Genomic DNA, 18,457 nt, shown 5'->3' on the forward strand with positions numbered 1-18,457 from the left:
AAGGCTGCAAACCTGGTCCCCGATGTGCATGATCCAAATTTTCTAGTAATCTGGCTTAAGGACGTCATCCAGGTAAATAACAACAAAAATCCATTGGAAAGTAGTAGGGACGAGATTTTTGCTGCGTCGTTTCTTTAAGCAACTCATTATGTATGATGTTGCACAGTTTTCACCCAAGGGTTGAGATGTGTTACCTGAATATAGTTCAGTTTATGGAGATGATTAGGATAGGTGGTCTTGTGGGAAGGCCATCCTTGCGATCATAAGAATAAGAGCCATCTAAATAATGGAAGTAGAAGTATACCTCTTGTTGAATGCCACATAATTTAGGTAGCCTTAGGAAGAAGAGCAGGGGGCTGTTTTTTTTTGGGGACAATACTCCAAACTTTTATTAATAATGAAAGATCTACAACAATGATATAGACTCCTCAGAGACTAACAGCAAAGAAGTATCAGCACCCCTCTTAGCTAAAATATCAGCTTAACACGTTAGATTAGCTAAAATATCAGCTTAACACATTCTATAAATATGTTGAAAGGAAATCCTCAAATACAAATATATAATACGTTGCTGATAGGGTGCACGTATTATTCCTTATTACACCATTTAAGCATTTAAGGAGTCACCCTCCACTATACAAAAATGTCCTACAAGCTTCACACCCTATAAAAGGAAGGCTAATTCAATAATGATTGGCCGTAGTAATCCTATACGGTCCAGCATAACAAAAAAATAACACTTCCATTCTAATCACTCACCACCGCCCCTATGTCAGCTGGACTTGAATTTCTGAAAGAACTATCATCAAAATTAAGCTTATAACAACCTTTTATAAGAGGTTCTTATCTAGCCTTGGGTCGAAATTTCATCATCCCCATTTTGACCGGACTACATAGATTCAAGATAACATCAATCTTTGACAAGGCCCGTCTTTCCTTGGTAATCGACATATGTTTAAATGTCATTCAAAAACGTGTCCAAAGGCAAATATTTGCTTTTAAAAGTTTGACGGTTTCTCTCCTTCAACAATTCCTATAAAATTCCCCCTAAGGATTTTCCATATAACCTGGCTTACCTTAGGCAGACCTGGCAAAGAAAAATGAGTGGGGATGTTCATCACATTATAGGGTGTCAGTAATACAATTCTCGACTACCAGAAGCTTCAAGTTTAAATCTCAAAAACAAAGGAACAATGCAAGAAAATATGCGACCCAAATTCTCCATCTTTCTAACCCATAATACAAATATTGGGCAAAGCCTTACTTCTCTTAATTGAATTATCAATCGTGAGGATTTTATCTTGCATGACTAGTCAGATAAATGCTTGAACTTTATGAAAGATATGCCATTTCTAGATTTGAGGAAGTTGAGGTTGAGATCATCACCAACGATCACGAAAATATAATCTAGATGCTGATTTTACTGTAAATTGCCCATCGTTCTCCACCTTGCAAATAACATCATCACTCGTAGTATTAGAAAGTACATAGGCTCCAACCATTGCACGAGATTAACATACTGGTTGTAGACTCCATCATGTATTCTGTTGTAAATAAAATTTACATTCCAAACCACTCGGTTACTCAAACTCTCGACCAACTTTGTAATTTTGGCTTGCAGATGAAACATTTTATCAAATAGATCAGGAAATGATATTTTAAATGGTCTATCCCCCAATTACTTGTTATGCCAAAAGGAAACACGATCATCCATACCTACTATCCATCGGATATACCTGTCAACCAGAGGTTTACGCTAGAAAATAACGTTCTACATATTTAAAAGGCTTAGGTTTCCTCTACCTCTTCCAATCGACTGACCCTGCCTATCCATCCCATACTTAGGCACTAAAAACCTTTGCCATAATTGATCCTGAAAATGAATACTTATCCACAACCATTTACAAAGCAAAGCTTTATTAACCAGAAAAACTTACCTAATGCCCAGACCATCCTCACTTTTAAATGTACAAACTTTATTCCACCTTAGCAAGTGATATCTCCTATCCTCCCAAAAAGAAAATATGAATCATCCACTCAATCCTGTTAGCAACCACACTAGGCATCTGTAAAATTAACATTTGATAAATAAGAACATTTGCCAAACAAGATTTTATTAGCGTGATCTTACCCCCAAGGATAGATACTTTGGTTTCCATAGATCCAACTTAAACTAGACCCATTGTACTACTTGTCCCAAGCAGAGTATGATAACCTTGAATTAGAAATAAGTAGACCATGGTAGGTGATGGGGAAGAAGACAACCCTACAATCAAAACTCTAAGCCAACGTTTCCACCACAACTTCATTTCATCCTACCCCAATCAAATAGGTCTTTCCAAAATTCACCTTCAAATCCATATACATTTCACTGCATGTGATAAATCTACAAATACTAGTTACTTGAAATAGATTAGCCATGTAGAAAATAAGAGTTTCATCTACATATTACAAATGCGATACATTAGGTCCACCCTGAGCAACCTTGAAAATTACCCATTTCTTCTACATTATATAACATAAGGCTAAAACAAAATCATACAAAGTAAACAAAAATGGTGAAAGAGGATCCCCTTATTTCAATCTGCTAGATGTCTTGAAGAAACCTTTTGAGTTGCCATTGACCAAGATAGAAAAATGAGCAGATGATAGGATGCATGAATCTATTGTGTTCATTTCGAACCAAATCCTAATCGAAGCATAATTTCTTAGCGAACAATCCATTCAACCATGTCATAAGCCTTTGCTATATATAGGTTAATAACCACCTCAAGTTCTCTACTCAAGAGTCTAGTTTGAATGACACTATCAGTGATAAGTCTGTCTTATATATATGTTGATTATGGTCTTGAAAAAAAACTAGAAGAACCATCTTGAGCTACTTAGCTAGTAATTTCACAACAATTTTATAAAGATTGGTGAGTAAGCTTATGGGTCTAATATCACTTATACATACTATGACGGTCTTCTTAGGGATCAACGAGATATAGGTGGAATTGATCCCTTTAAAAAGCTCCCCCCATGGCATGAAATCCTTAACCATTTCCAATAGCTCCTCAATAACCATACTCTAAAGCCTTTGAAAGAAGAAAAGAGGAAAGCTATTAAGTCTAGGAGCATTATCTTCAGGAAGAGAAAAAACTATTGTTTTCAACTAGGATAATGTGACATCAGCTTCAAGTTGTCCAACTATTTGTATAGTAAAATCCTAAATGGTACCCCCCTCATTCTCGACACATAAAGAAGATCAAAAGTGAGTGCTTTAAGAAAATGATTAACAATATTGTTTTCCCAACCAACACTATCATTTTCATTGACACTAGGAACAGAAAGGCCACAAATATCATTATGTCATCTTCTAACACTAGCAATAGTATAAACAAATTTAGTATTCAAATCCCCCTCAAGCGACTGTACCCTAAATCTTTGTTTCTAGTAGACCTCTCCTGAAGTATTACTAACATAGTATTCCTCTCCACACTTTGAGAACCCAGACTCTTGAATGCTATGGTCTTGTAACTGAATATTCAATAATGTGCTATCAATTTTAGACTTTGATGATATCTATTCTACACTTTCTAGGTTATCAATTTATGCTTAATATTAAGGAATCTTTTGTGAAGTTGAAAATCCATATTTCCCAAAGATAGTATTGGCCCAAGTGTTTTTTGTTACTCGAACCACATATTTTCCTCTAACCAGCCAACTCCATTTTGGAAGGTCTAAACCCCCTAAAACATTGCTAGTACTTAATAGAATTTGCACATGATATGATAACAATCTAGGTAAAGCATTAATAGCTGCAAGCGGAAAGGCCTCCACCAAATTATTCGTAACCAGGAAACAATAAAGTTTGAACATGATCAAATTAGTCAAACTAGTATTTGACTGTGTGAAATTAATACCTGTGAATGGCAAATCCAACATATTATGTTTCCAATAAAGCCATTAAACACATGCATCAGGGAACTAATGACAAATACATAAGAGGTTTCATCTGGTCACTGAGTGCGATTAAAATCACCCCCAATACAAAAAGGCAAATTATAACTTCTTAAAATATCAGAAATATCATTAAAAAAACCTCTTTCTGAGCAAGAATGTTTTGGCCATAAACATTAATCAAACCCCAAGAGAAACTAGACAAAGGACTCCAAAAGAACACCGATGATATCCTAATAATCCTAACCACTTCAAAGCTTTGCAAAAGAGGAGTCCCACAAAACCCATAAATCCCTTGAAGCACTTATAGGGTCAATACCCATAAAACTGATAGCCTCAAAACCTTAAACCTCCCTAAGGAAAGAAACATAAGGACTAGGAACTTAGTTTTTTTGCAAAACAAGTATATCTGATATGAATTTCTTAACAATAAACAAATCATCTTTCTTTTGGCGTACATCTCCCAGACCCCTTACATTCCAACTAATTATAATTATGAAAGATAATAAATAGAATCTAGACCTTCAAGGCAAGGCCCATCTCTTGCTCCTCCGAGGAAGAAGACTCCATTGACGAGCTCGAGGAGCTACTGCCATCATTGTCTATGGTTATCATTTTGTCTCCACCTATGACTACTCCGCCTTTGATCACTCCTCTAGTCACCCTCCTAGCCACAAGCCTTGCCATAGAATTGGTCGGTGGATGAAGGAATTTTCCTTTCCCTTTCTATTTACCATTAGAGGTGGGCTTCATTAGAGTTACTGCCACATCAAAATTGATTTTTACTTCCAACATAGTCTTAGAAAGCTTAGCTGCCTTCATTTTTATCTTTGATGGCATGATAAATAGTAGTTATAGGGACTTAAAATGAGAGATCCATATCATCAAGCATATCAGCATATGTCTGCTCTTCATCATCCACAAATGCATATCCCTCATCTCTCAAATCCTCCTTACCCAAACCAGGCAACAATAGAATTGGTTGCACATCATCAACGATCGAATTTAGGGGCATCACAAACTGAGCTTCTGCAAAGGAGAACTCACCTCCCTCCTGTGAAGAAACCAAAGCATGTCCATCAACATCAATCTCTCCACTAATGCCTTGATGATTGTCCTCCAACCCTTCTCCAATTTCATCATCATAATCCAGAACAATCAAGGCTTGCAGATCAATCTGAACTCTCTATTTTCTAATTTTCTTCTTCTTGGTTGATAGATAGAAAGGTAGTTCTGATTTTCTTCTTCTTTGTTGATAGATGGAAAGGCAACACTTTAGTCATCATGTTACGAGCAAAGAAATTCAATAAATTGAAGGAACTTCTTCTATCAAAGGTTAGTAGGAGCTTTGCCAAAACTAGAGAAAAATGAGGTCAAGGAACAGAGGATTTTCCTCCCTCTTCCTTCTGAAGCAGTTTTTGTTATCTCTCTTAGAGATCTCCTCGAGACTTATCTTGATAGAGCCTCCCTGTTAGAAAGCTCACCATTACAAGTTTTTGCAAATCCCTCATGGAGATCCTTCAAAGAATTTGCCAAAGTGAACTTCTTGTGCGCCCTCTAGACTATTATCACTAAAGACCGATGGACCATCCCCGCTGTCAGGAGATTAACCATCATTACACCCTTTCAATATGAAAACCGAATTTCTCAAATCCGAATTGAAAACTCATTATTATGATTAGAAACCAAAAATGAATTGTCAAATAAATTAGAAACAAAAATTAGTGGTCTAACGAAACGACCCATCAGGATCCAAATATTTTTCAATTTTAAATTTGAATTTGCATTAGGGAAATAGTAATTAAAAGCCACTATAACAGCGCCACATAGCCCATGAGGCCTTGAAACTCGGTTGACTCGGCCTGAGTTCTTGGCAGACGAACTAGAGACCCGTGACTCATGAACACATCAAAGAAATTCCTCATCTTCACCCCTATCCAAAGATTTAGAGGGAACGTTCAATCCATGAAAACAACTCACGCTCACCCCCCTACTTCCCTCTAACGTTACATCTATTCAAAAAATTTATGATCCCATCTGCAACCTAATTTTCTTGGGAAGAGCAATGGCTACAAATCTCTATAACTTAGCTCTGACTGAACTCAAATCATTTTCCCTACATGATTCATAATCAATATCACAATATTCTCCACATGAGTTGGCTAACTTTTGAGAAGTGGACAGGTTCTCGACCTGGAAAGGTACCTCCCAAAATCCAACCCAACAACAAACTTTATGTATAAAAGAAATATGTGAAGAAAGCTTCCATTGTTCAAAAGTCAGAAGCTTATCTCGGAAACACCAAAATCTATTGCAGAGAACTTCTATCACCTCTTTTTTATATCTGAGCATGAAGACAACTCTATTACCACCAAATCATTTAACATCTGGGGATAAGACAAATCCCACCGCTCCTTGCGCAATCGCTAAGACCAAAAGACGGAGGCAAGAAGGATCCCACAATTATATTCGAAGCTGAACTCCTAGTCTTTGCAAAATCCTTATAATCTATAAAGATAATAGGAACAAACATATATTCTCCATTGTCATCGTCCCCTTAGCCTCCATCAACATTCCTGATAGTTTTTATTACTTTTTTTTTTTATAAATGATATTAAAACATGACTAAGTCATCATCACCATTATTAAAACATGACTAATTGGTATGCTTTAATTGAAGATTCAATCTCTTAGGCTTTGACTTAATATTAGACATATCAGTTTGGTAAGGGAAGATCAGGTGTTTGAACTTTCGAAGTTTGTTTTGAAAGCAAAGTACTGCAATCTTTTTATTTTTATTTTTTTTCCAAAATTTTTTTTATTCAGTTATTCCAACGATCTACTTTAATAGTTTTGGGTCTTTAATTAAGAATAGTGAAGATCTTACTTTACCCTATAATTGATTAATAAAGAGGTCATTTGGATTGATCCTTCTATTCACCAGCGATTAGGGCAAGTTTAAGTTGTTTGAAACTCAAATTTTGTATCTAAAAATTACTAGGAATAATTAGAAATACCAAAACACCCTTAGCAACACTTTGTTGGGATTATGCCAAAGGCATACCACAATTTGCATAGGTTGTTATAAATTGTGGCTACTCAGCACCTTTTTGGTGACAGAATGTTAAAAGCTAAGTATTTTCAATTTTTTGTAAATGTAATACGTGTTATCCTTCCAAAAGCACTCCCATCTACTCCAATAGCTATGATAGATGAACAATGCATTTGATCCTTATAGAAAAATTATTTTCGATTAAAAAATTAGTTAAAATTTTGATCAATGAGAATGAAGGTGTTGACTTTTGTGGGGCTGGATATGTCAGATGATTCGATGCATTTGGGTAATGCCAGAGTATACATCGATTTTTCATGCAAATCCCATATATGCCTTTCAAAATTAGGGTTGATCCTCATGAAGATCATGGTGGGAGCGGTGATTTTTCACAACGTGAAAGAAAAGAATGCTAGAATATTTGAAAACAAATTCAAAGACAAAGCATTGTTAATATCAGGTACTCTCATAAATATAGTCTTTTGGGCAAAATTACAAAATCCTATTTGAAAACAAATTCAAAGACAAAGCATTGTTAATGTCAGGTACTCTCATATATATAGTCCTTTGGGCAAAATTACAAAATCCTATTAAAAACGTCCCTAAAGAACAATTTGAAGTCAAATTTCCACTAGCTCTTATGTTATAAAAGAAACATGATTAGGAAAGCAGCAGCATGGGTACCTCCTCCCTCTTTTCAGGTCAAGTTCAATTTTAACAAGAGTGTTAAAGCAATGGACAAACTGCTATTTCCAGAAAGGGAAGGGGGGGGGGGGGGGGGGGGGGGGGGGGGGGGGTGTTTCTTACCATGTTAGGTGATTAAGGTAGAGCTCCTGAGCCTTAAATATAATATCGCCGACCATGCTAATTCCTTGACATATTGAAGGAGACTCCTTGAATATGATAAAGTGGTGCAAGAACCCCTCATTCCTCCTTCTAAAGCTACTTCTTGGAAACCTAATTATTCTTAACTAGGAATTAATCAACTCATGACCTTCAAAAGAGAGAATCTCTAAAAGATCGAAAAATCTTAAGAAATTCTCTGCAAGGGACACATTTTATTTTCCCAAAATTTAGCTCCCTGGTTAGAATTTTGAGTTAATAAAAAATCCCAACTAAAAAAAATCTTAAAACTTCCATTTCCATCAAAGGGACCACAGGTGGATAAATTGCAAGACCCGTTCCCTTTTCTAAAGTAGTCTTGAAAAAGTATCATGCACTACTCTGTATTTTTCAAAATGATTTTGCAAAGGGATCAATGCTATGTGGTCGCATGAGTCTAAACTATGTGACCGCCTCATTTTCAATTTTTTTTGATTTTCATTTTCATTTCCAAAATTCTCAATTTTCATTTAAAACTCTCTCAGTCTTTCATTGCTCCACGATGAAAAAATCAATATCATTTCTCAAAATCTCATTCTCATGCCACCTCACCCTCTTCATTCTTGTCAAAATTTCTGTAAATGCTCCGCGGTCACTTGAGCCACTCTATTTCCAAAATTTTCACCCCTCTTTCAAAAATTTCATTTTAGTGTTTTGTGGTTGTATGTGCCTAAACTGCGTGACCACCTCATTTTCAATATTTCTTCATTTTTACTGCCCCATGATGGAAAAATCAACGTCATCCCAAATCAATCCAAAAGCTAAAAAAAAAAGTCTCTTATCATCTCGCCCTACTAAAAAAAAAATTCACTCCTCCTCGGAGGCATGAATCCAAATCACATTTTCAAAACCATTTTTCAATTACTTCAAGCAAGAATCCAAACTGGCACCTTCAACCAAATGCTTTTTACTCTGGCATGAATCCAAAATACTATTTCATTTTCTAAATCATTTTTGGTCAGCTCCATGCATAAGGATAAACTAGTACTTTTGAACTTTGTTAAAAAAATACAATCCGTACGGCATAAAAGATCTAGAGAATTTAGTCACTCTCTGGTCAAATGATCTAAGCATGACATTAAACTGTTGTTGATGCCCACTGCATGATGTTAAATTGCTTAATCGGCTCCATGATTGCACGAGCTAAAATTGCTAACTGAATCGTCTTCAAAATTCTCCATCTTTTCAAATTTTCTTAATTTCTAGTCTCCAAATTTCATTTTCTGAGTTTCAGTTCCTTAATTTTCAAACTCCAAATATGGGGGCAACCTTGGTTTGGATGATTTCAAAACTCTATGTTTATCATTTTCAAAAACTTTAATTTCTTTGGTTTAAATCGTAACACAATATTGATACATGTTTCTAAAACCTCTCCCTGTTTTCAAAATCTTTCTAGGAAAATGTTTTTGAAAACGAAGGAGTCAGAGCCATGCCCAATGATGATGATAGAACACGCCAAAAACACTATCTAGTTTTGAAAGGGATGCTGCAGGATGAAAGGTATCGTAAATTGGAAACCCTAAGATTCACTCGAAGCAACTTAAGCCTCCAAACCCACAACCCTAGGAAATGCCCAACAACATGAGGGGCAATGTCAAACAAATGGTGGCTTAAATCACAAGCCAGCAAATCGAGCCTCCAAAAGCCATTGCAATGACTAGTAGTGTCAGCTCTGCAGGTAGCAATGTTAGAGTTAGGGGTGCCCATGTAAGCACAAAATAAGGCGTTGGGATTAGTGACACCAACAACATGAGGAGCAACATCAGAAAAATAGTGGCTCAAGTTACAAGCCTGCAAACTGGATGCCAGACCTCGAAATATGGTCGCAAAAGTTCAAGATTACACAAACGATGGGGGTAGCAATGTTAGGTATTAGAACCAACAATGTTGGGCACTAGGATCAGCAACGTTGGTCTCTCATTGGCCCGGACAATCGACAGACGTCATATCTCGGAATGCTTAAATTGCGGTAGAACGTAGCCATCCTTGTTTTGACAATGGGGGTGCCAACGTTGGCATCACAATCGGTCATACCCATTCCAAATTTGAATGGGAGCAGCCAATGGCAACGCCCAATGCTGCCACTGGTGTTGTCGACTATATGACACTCCATTGCTGAAAATCATATTGCCTGTAATGAAGGGGGCAGCGTGTTACACTATCGATAATCATTTCGCCCTAGCATCAAAAGTAGCAGCATCAGCGTGGCCACATTGGCATTGGCAGTATACGACCTAGATTCAATTGTGAATTAATGACATTGTTTAAGGAGGTCTTATGTATAAATAGGAGATGATCCCCCCCTTCCCCCCAACTTATTTCTAGGGTCCTAGAAGTTTTGAATTTGAACCGAACCTTGCTGGATTGAATACCAAACATGAACCCTCTATCCCAGTACACCAAAACTTTAATAATAGTATATCTGAACCTTAATCTCAATTACCCCGAGACAGTTTGTCTTAATCCAATCGCTTTGCTTGGCGGCCCTCGAAGAACTGGAGGAGTTAGTGCATCTAATTCAATCCTGAACTGGTACTGACTCTAGGTGTCAGTCCTAGGGGCCCCGCTTGAGGTTAGTCCCCCTTTCTTTCTTCTTTATTGCATTTATTTTGTCTATTTTTAAGACCTTTTCTCAGTCCCCCCATATTTTTTCGGAAATTTCAAAACTTTCTCTCTAGTTTTCAATTCTGTTGCTTCATGAGCAGGCACTGCCAGTAATCTGTACGGGGGTGGTTTTGTGGCCAGTCTCCCACCGATCGTACAATTCGACAGGACCCCTTATCAACCACAATTTCGATTAGTTTAGACCTAAAATCGAGGTGGAGGTTAGAGTTTATTTGCTGAAATTTTCACACGTAAATACTAGTATTTGGAAATGGGCCTTCCACAAGATCAGGTTTTCCATAGTATTACCAAGAGGGAAAAGGGACGTCGTTGAGCACTTGAACTTTCCTGGACTACCAATAGGAAGAACGATATAGAAAGCATTTTGTGCAACTGTGTTAAGGGAGATTTGGAAGGAAATGAATGAAATAACTTTTGATGGCATTCTCTTGGAAGGGGATAGGTTAAAGGTAAGATTTTACGTATACTGTAGAGTTGACTTTCTATTTTCAAGAAAGGATGGGGTGTCTCTAAAGTGGATGTACGATGAATTAGATAAACTTAGTAAATAAGTGTCTTCCAAAGATTAGATTTAAAGGTAGATGAGTTCCTCCTTTGTTGGGATATGTTAAGTTAAATTTTAACGGGAGCTAACTAGGGAATTCGAAACCTGCAAGAATCAGAAGAGTGCTTAGGGATTCGGGTGGGAATGTGAATTTCTATTGTTATGGATTGTGCGGACGTATAACCGCAAATTAGGAAAAGCTTACTTCTCTTCTACAGAAGGAATTTGGTAGTGGAGGGGGACATACTCAATGTCATCAACCGGTGCAAAAAGGAGGAAAGATTACCTTGGAACTTAAGGTCCATTTGGTTGGAAATCATGGATATTAGTGGTTCATTGGAGATCTCTTTAGAGAAGCTAATTATGTGGCAGACGAGCTACTTAAGCAAATTGTTTCTTTACCGAATTTGTCTGTTGTTGAAGAATTGATTACTCTTGAGTCATTGTAATTGGTTTGCAATTGTTTTTGGATTACTAAAATTGGTAATATTATCCAATAAAAAAAAGAAGAAGTTATTTTTTGGCACGGCTGCTATAGTGGAGACTGCAAATCTTTACTCAAACACGGGGGTAAATGGGAAATATATGGGAAAATTTGTAAAAGAAAAAGAAATCATGGAATATTTAGAAAAGGTTGTCTATAAAGAAACCATTTATGTTTTGTGCATAGAGGTCACAATCATTCTTGCCCCTTAAATTTCAAAATTAGTGGTTGTTAGAGTGCCATTGAATAGACACAAAGTTCCAAAAACCAATTTATTGGACTTGACAACTCACCCCAAGCCATCCAATCTTACATCTAATGCGCATGAATGATTGTGACCTCCATATATATATAAGATAAAGGGTGCGGTTTGTATAGGCTCTAAACAATCAAATTAAAGCCCACCTTTGAATAGTTCAGAGCAATATGGTTTCAATGGTGGAAATCTTTGTGTTAGTTTTAAAATATATTTTCATCTTTAATTATAAAATTTAAAGCTTAAAAAATAATGTAGATTGAGTAGATCTATGAAAACTTTAAAAACTTTAAAATTGACAGTCCAAAAATGTGTTGCAAGATGCACTTTTTCCAAAACTTGAAATCCATTTTTTTCCCAAGTCCATGCATCTTAATGTCGAGATCATCAATTTGAAGATATTTTAGCATCAAAACAACCCCTTCTATTGAAATTTTTAAAGTGGGCTCTAATTTGATTGTTTAGAGCCTCGGCTCTATATAAACTTTTTCTAGATAATCTTTGTAGACAATCCCCATTTAAAAAGATTACATTTATTTTAATACGAGGAATTACCCTACCAAATTCGTGGGTATTATTTCCGACATAAAAAAATACAGGCCACTATTTTCATCACATTCAATTTCAGTTCAGGTATTAAACAATCTGAGAACTGATAACACATGTATGAACCGTTCTGTGATGCAAATTCTATGCAACATAACGCCTATTTTCTCACTGGTAAGGCCATTTTTAGTCATTGATCCCTTTATAGTTTATATATTGCAACAGATTGGGGCCGTATTAATGCCGTTATTTAACATAATTACCCTTTTTATTTTCGGAAGGGGAATGTGAACAGAGATGCCGTCCTTTGATCCATGGAAATAGTATATGCAAGGTTGCAACTTTAGAATGTAGAACTATAGATGCACCTTAAAAATCCATCAGAAAAGGATGTTTAAATGTCGAAAAACCTTCTAATTGATCATCTCGATATCAAAATATATGACTGAAAAAAAAAAAGGATTTTTGAGTACCAGTGCATCTTACAACACACTATGTAGACCGTCCATTTTCAAAATTTTCATATAGATCTTGATTTTAACTATTTTTTTAGTCTAAAATTTTATAAATAAAATTTGAGATAGTTCTACAAATATTTTACATCAAAATTATATGTTATGATAAAATTTGAAGGTGCGCTTTAATTGGGTTGTTTAAGGTTCCAACCTTATGGAAACCACACCCTTGATCCGTAATAAAAACCAAACATCTACTTTCTTCAAGGGTCTCAAAGAAAGAGAGCAGTTCAACTTGATTGTTGCATTGGATTAATGTTTTCAACGATTCAAAGCCTTGGGCTTCCTTCACCCAAACTGCGATGTCTAAGACCATGCCGTAGCCTCAAACTCAAAGACTCAGGCGTCCCTAATTGAAGTAGAAAAATGCTAGCTAGATGAGGTAGATGAAAGGTCCACGGCTAACATGAACTGGACCTGGGTCCATTTTTTGACATAGCAGGAGGGGTCTGGGTCCAGTTCCAAATGGACAAGGATCAGCCAGGCCCGACCCGACCCGACCCCTCTATAAAGACAGAAAATATATTAAACACATATAGGAAGAAGTCTATATAGAGTTGTGAACCTCTAAACAATCAATTAGAGCCCACCTCAAAAATTGTTTTAATACCCAAATATCTTCAAATTGATCATCTCGATATCAAGAAGCATGAACATGAAAAAAAAATAGATTTCAAGTTTTGAAAATACTGTATATTGTAATACATTTTAAGACAGTCAATTTTCAAAATTTTCAAGTTTTCATAGATATGTTCAATCTACACTATTTTTTAAACTTTAAATTTTATATATTTTAAAGCTATCACAAATATTTCAAGTATTAAAACCACATTTCTTGACACCATTTGAAGTGTGATTTCCTTTGATTGTTTAAAGCCTCAGCTCTATACAAACCGCGCCCAACATCATAATAGAATAAATTTTTGGTTTCCTTAATTTCTAGACCTAGGGCCCCATCCATGCGCAAGTTAGTCGGCCCGGACTGGGACCGGACCCGTTGCTACCCCTACACGGAATGCGGTCGTTATTCATTTGACACCTACTGTATATGTGAAGCCACAAAGTTTGGTGATCAACTCGTGAGAATCCCATAAATACAGAAAAACCGAAACCAATTACTCGTGGAGTATAAAAGGGGAGTATAATGGCCTCTTATTTTGCTTTATTTAAGAATTGAGAGATAGAGAAACGGAAACAACGGAAAAGGGGGTGGGTCAAGTTCAGTGCATCGATCAAGTGGGCGTCCACTCCATACACACACATACGTTGGCACATATGCAACATGGACTATACGTGTGGATATGATCAATCAACACCTGCATCGTGTAGTGCAAGGCAAATTTGTGTGCATGATTACCTTCCATGTGGGATAAGAGAGATGCATGTCGGTGTGGTCAGGTTAGCAGTGAGACAGAGTGTGGTCTAGAGAGTCTAGAGAGAGAAAGACAGAGATGTACGTATGCATGTGATAAGGATAGCTAAAATTGGAGAGAGAGACCATGATTCGGATACCTAAAACTAGATAAGAAAGAGAAATTGGGTTGGTCTGGTGTTTCAGAGCTCGCATGTTTCTTGTAGCATGCAAATGTCATTCTCCAGTGCCCAAAAAAAAACAAAAAGAGAGAGAGAGAGAGAGATGGGGGAGCTTGTGTATGTACATTCATATAAGAAAAAAGAAAGAAAAAGAGCTTGCGTATGTATATCATCTGTATTTGTGATTGCACTAATAAACGTTGAATTAGGTTTAAAAGTGACTGTTTTTTTGTTCCATTTTCCTTAAATACACATCTAGCTATATCTAACCCCTCAACGGAAGAAGGCATGTTGAAAACACTAAACATATTAACCAAGCGGATATGAAATAATCAGAAACAACAAAACCAGCAATTTATCAGGTCGGAGTTATTTTCACCTATATTTCGAATGGATTTTGAACTCGAATGAGTATATACAGGTTGAGAATGGGGTTGGGTGGCCCCACTAATGTCTAGGCTTCTATTCTCACATTAAAAAACCACTAAAGATTTCAAAAAACCGGTAGAGGCTCATATCCCCACTGAATTACCCCCCAAAAAAAAAAAAAAAAAAAAAATAAAATAAAATTAAAAAAAATAAAAGAGTATATTGGGAACAAGAATTGAGAGGAAATGGGTTATAAAGGTCATTGTACAATGCACAAAACCTCCAGATTTTTTGAAAAGGAAAGTGAATTAGTATCACGAATTACTATAGAGCGCAGCTATTATAAAGTGTTTGATAACAATTAAGACCCAATAAACATTTTTTTGTAGAAAATGAGAACTGGTCCTGTGAGAAATTTCTCCACGAAATAAGCACAACGTAAAGAGAGAAAGAGGGGAAACGTTCTAAAGTGAAGAGCTAGTTTTCCAGGCAACAAGCAGAGTTAGAGAGAGAGAAAAGATGTATTCAGAGTCACAGAGGGAAGAGAGAGAGGAACCTCAATCGGCTTATGCACCTTCACCACCACCTCATAGTGCCGCAAACACAACGTGCATCCTATCACAGCCCTCCACGTGGCATGCTCACTCTATCCCCTCCCACCCCAAACGTTTCCTCAAAAGACAACGTGCCCTCCCCTTTCTTCGCACGTGTCGCCGAGCTTATTCACTCGCTGTCGCCGAGTCCACACCCACGAGTTACGAGTCCGAACGAAGACCGGTTTATTCTCACTTGTGGATCGATAACATCTGGTATCTTCGCACGCGCGACTGGTTCAAACAGAGGAGACGATGATATTGGTAATGTCCGATGAAGATAGCGCAAAGAAGAGGAGAACCATTAATATTCCGACGGGCAAGAGGAGGAGCATGAATGGAGGCGGAGGAAGAGGGGGCAAGACCAGAGGCAAAACCACAAGAGAGGCCGTCAAACCAAGAAGGACCACCATGGATCCTAAGCTGAAGTACCGCACCATTCGACCCTTGCTCGAGCTCAAAACCCCAACCCTAGCTCGTCTTTCAACCAGGACTTGGTCCTTAGAATCCCTATCCCGCGCTTCACCTCCCATCATTCCCAATGTCCAGGCTTCATTGGCCGGAATCGATTCAATCGTAGCTGGAATATCCCTCATCCCATAGTGCTTTTCGCCGTGATACTGGATTGATAGCCACGATTTCGCCAGAAAATCCAGATCTGAAATCAGCACGATAGCGATCTTCTCTGAGCTCCACTCGTCATTTTGAGATTATGAATCGAGGCAAGATTTCTGCGACTACAGGGGAACAGTTTCTTCAAGATTACTGTATACAAATTTTCGTGTATGATCGATTTGCAGCTCTGAGTTGAACTCTCAAGTCGCTGGAAGACAGTTTTAGAGAGAGTAAAAGAGCTACGCGATATTTACGAGGGCATAGAGGCAAATGGAAATCGAGCGGAGACACGAAGAGAGAGGAAAAGAAGTGCGATCGCCGCAGTAAATGGGAATGCCTTGATGAGAGAGAGAAGTTTTAGTGAGAGAATTTATTTTTGTTCCGCCATGGAAACGTTTTGATGAGAGAGAAAGAGAGCGCTATTTTGTAGTACCGTTCTTTGCCCTGACAACTGTGTATATATACTCTTGGTCATGAAATACTTAACTCATCCCTTAGTTAAAACCCAACCGCGGTTAATCCAGCGGGCTGAGACCTGACAGAAAACGTAAGAATTCAGATAGAATCGATGATCTCTAAAACCCACCGTTCATTCTTTCGATGCTACCCCTATCCTTTTTTCTGAAATACCCCAAATGGCCTTTACTTTTCAAAAATATGACCGTTGTGCGCGTTCCGAATATGTTTACTTCTCGTAAAGCATTAAAATGGATTACCAGAGGTTAAGAAGGAGACAAATGGAGGATCAAAATGTCCTTTTAAAGAAGCTGGGGGTGATGAAAATGTTTATCTCTCTAGACAATTCAGACTGGCGAAATTGTTCAAAATGAGCGGACTGCTGGGATCTTTCGAGGCGAGCCGAAATTCCTGATTTAGAAAGGTGCAGAGCCGAGAAAATTACAAAGAAAGTGTTATAGAGAAAGAGAGAGAGACAGAGGAGAGAGAAAGTCGAAGAGTGGGTCAACTATGACGAGTAATAAATCCTGGATTAAAAGTACTTTATCCAAGAAAAACATGTCGATATATATCATTGTTGGTGGCTATTCGGAAAATCTGGCTCGGTTTAAGAGTCCGGATCTGTGAGGAAATCTGGCAGCGATTTCCGCCCAAAATGCATGCCCACAGCTGTGCTGACAATGCCTATTTCGCTAAACAAACACCAACCTAATCTATTTCCTTATTTTTCTTCTGATGCCATTAGGCCCGGGCTTAGACCTTAGGCTTTAGGGTCGGGCAGGGCTACAAACAAATGAAAAAAAATAAAAAAAAAAGGGTACCACGCCAAACGAAACCAGGGGTATCGTATCTTAGTCCTTGGGCTACATTTCGTGGCAGGCCCACGTTTTAAGGGTTGAGACGGGCTGCTCGGTCCATTGCCAGAGAGGTGCTCAGAAGTGGAGCGAGGGAGACGCTCAGAGACTTTATCGATACCGTTTCAAAGGGCCACGTCCCATTCTAGAGAGACTTTATATATACGGTTTCAAAGAGCGAGAAACGGATTGCAGTAGAGAAATCCCATGAGAACGCTTTTGGAATTATCCACGGATTTTGTTTCGGGTCGTTAGTTCTTTTTAGGACCACATATGTATACCTAAAGCCTCGAAATTTCTTGGAGATAATGCAAAGTTGAAACAGGTCAATTATTATTTTCATATGGAGGGATACTTTCGTTGTTATTGCACCTTGATGTTCTCACGTAAAAAAGTTATGAAATTCGATTGGTTTGGTGTTCCCTCATTAAAATAACTCTCAAATTTGATAATACAAGACGTTTTCTTTAGTACAATTTTGTGTGAGAGCTTTCAGCTGTGAACTTTTGTTTTTGAACGTTAAAAGTATGACCAAAAAAACCATTGGGTCTTCTGTTATTTTTTACTCCTCTTGATATATGGACAGAGAAGATAAAACAGAAAAATCTTTCTCTCAAAATTAACGCAAAAAAGAGCCAAAAGATTTTATGCTGCTTTTAGAACATATTGTCCATTTTCTCCATAGAAAAATTACTTGGTATAGTATTTTTAAGATCACAAATTTTTGGGATTGCATTATCTTCAACTCCGGGACCAACTTTACAAAAAATCAACAAAAAAATAAAAAAAAAAAATTAATTTGTGAATAGGGTGGGACACTGGTATGTTAACGTATAAATATGGATATGTATCATATTGATGCATATCAATATCCATACGTTAACATAGTGGTCAGGTGCATATGCCTTAGCATACCTTCTTACCCTCCATTACTACCGTTAACATATCTTAAAAGAAGAAAGGGAAAAGGAAAATTCAAACACAGTCTTTGTGTGTTTGAAAAATATAACATATCCTCTTCAACCTAACAACCAACTTTCAATAAAGAAAAAGGAAAAAAAAAATCAAAAGGCACTCTATGCAGACCTTTAAAATGTAGCCTCCTAAGATTAAAGGCTGTCAGTTTTTTAGAATCGAGATAAGTATCAAAGAACTTAAAATCAATTTTTTTTTTAGACACCAAATAAGTAT

Source organism: Amborella trichopoda, chromosome 1 (assembly GCF_054954075.1).
Source record: "Amborella trichopoda isolate Santa Cruz 75 chromosome 1, AtrichopodaSantaCruz75HAP2 v2.0, whole genome shotgun sequence".
NCBI classification, from domain to species: domain Eukaryota; kingdom Viridiplantae; phylum Streptophyta; class Magnoliopsida; order Amborellales; family Amborellaceae; genus Amborella; species Amborella trichopoda.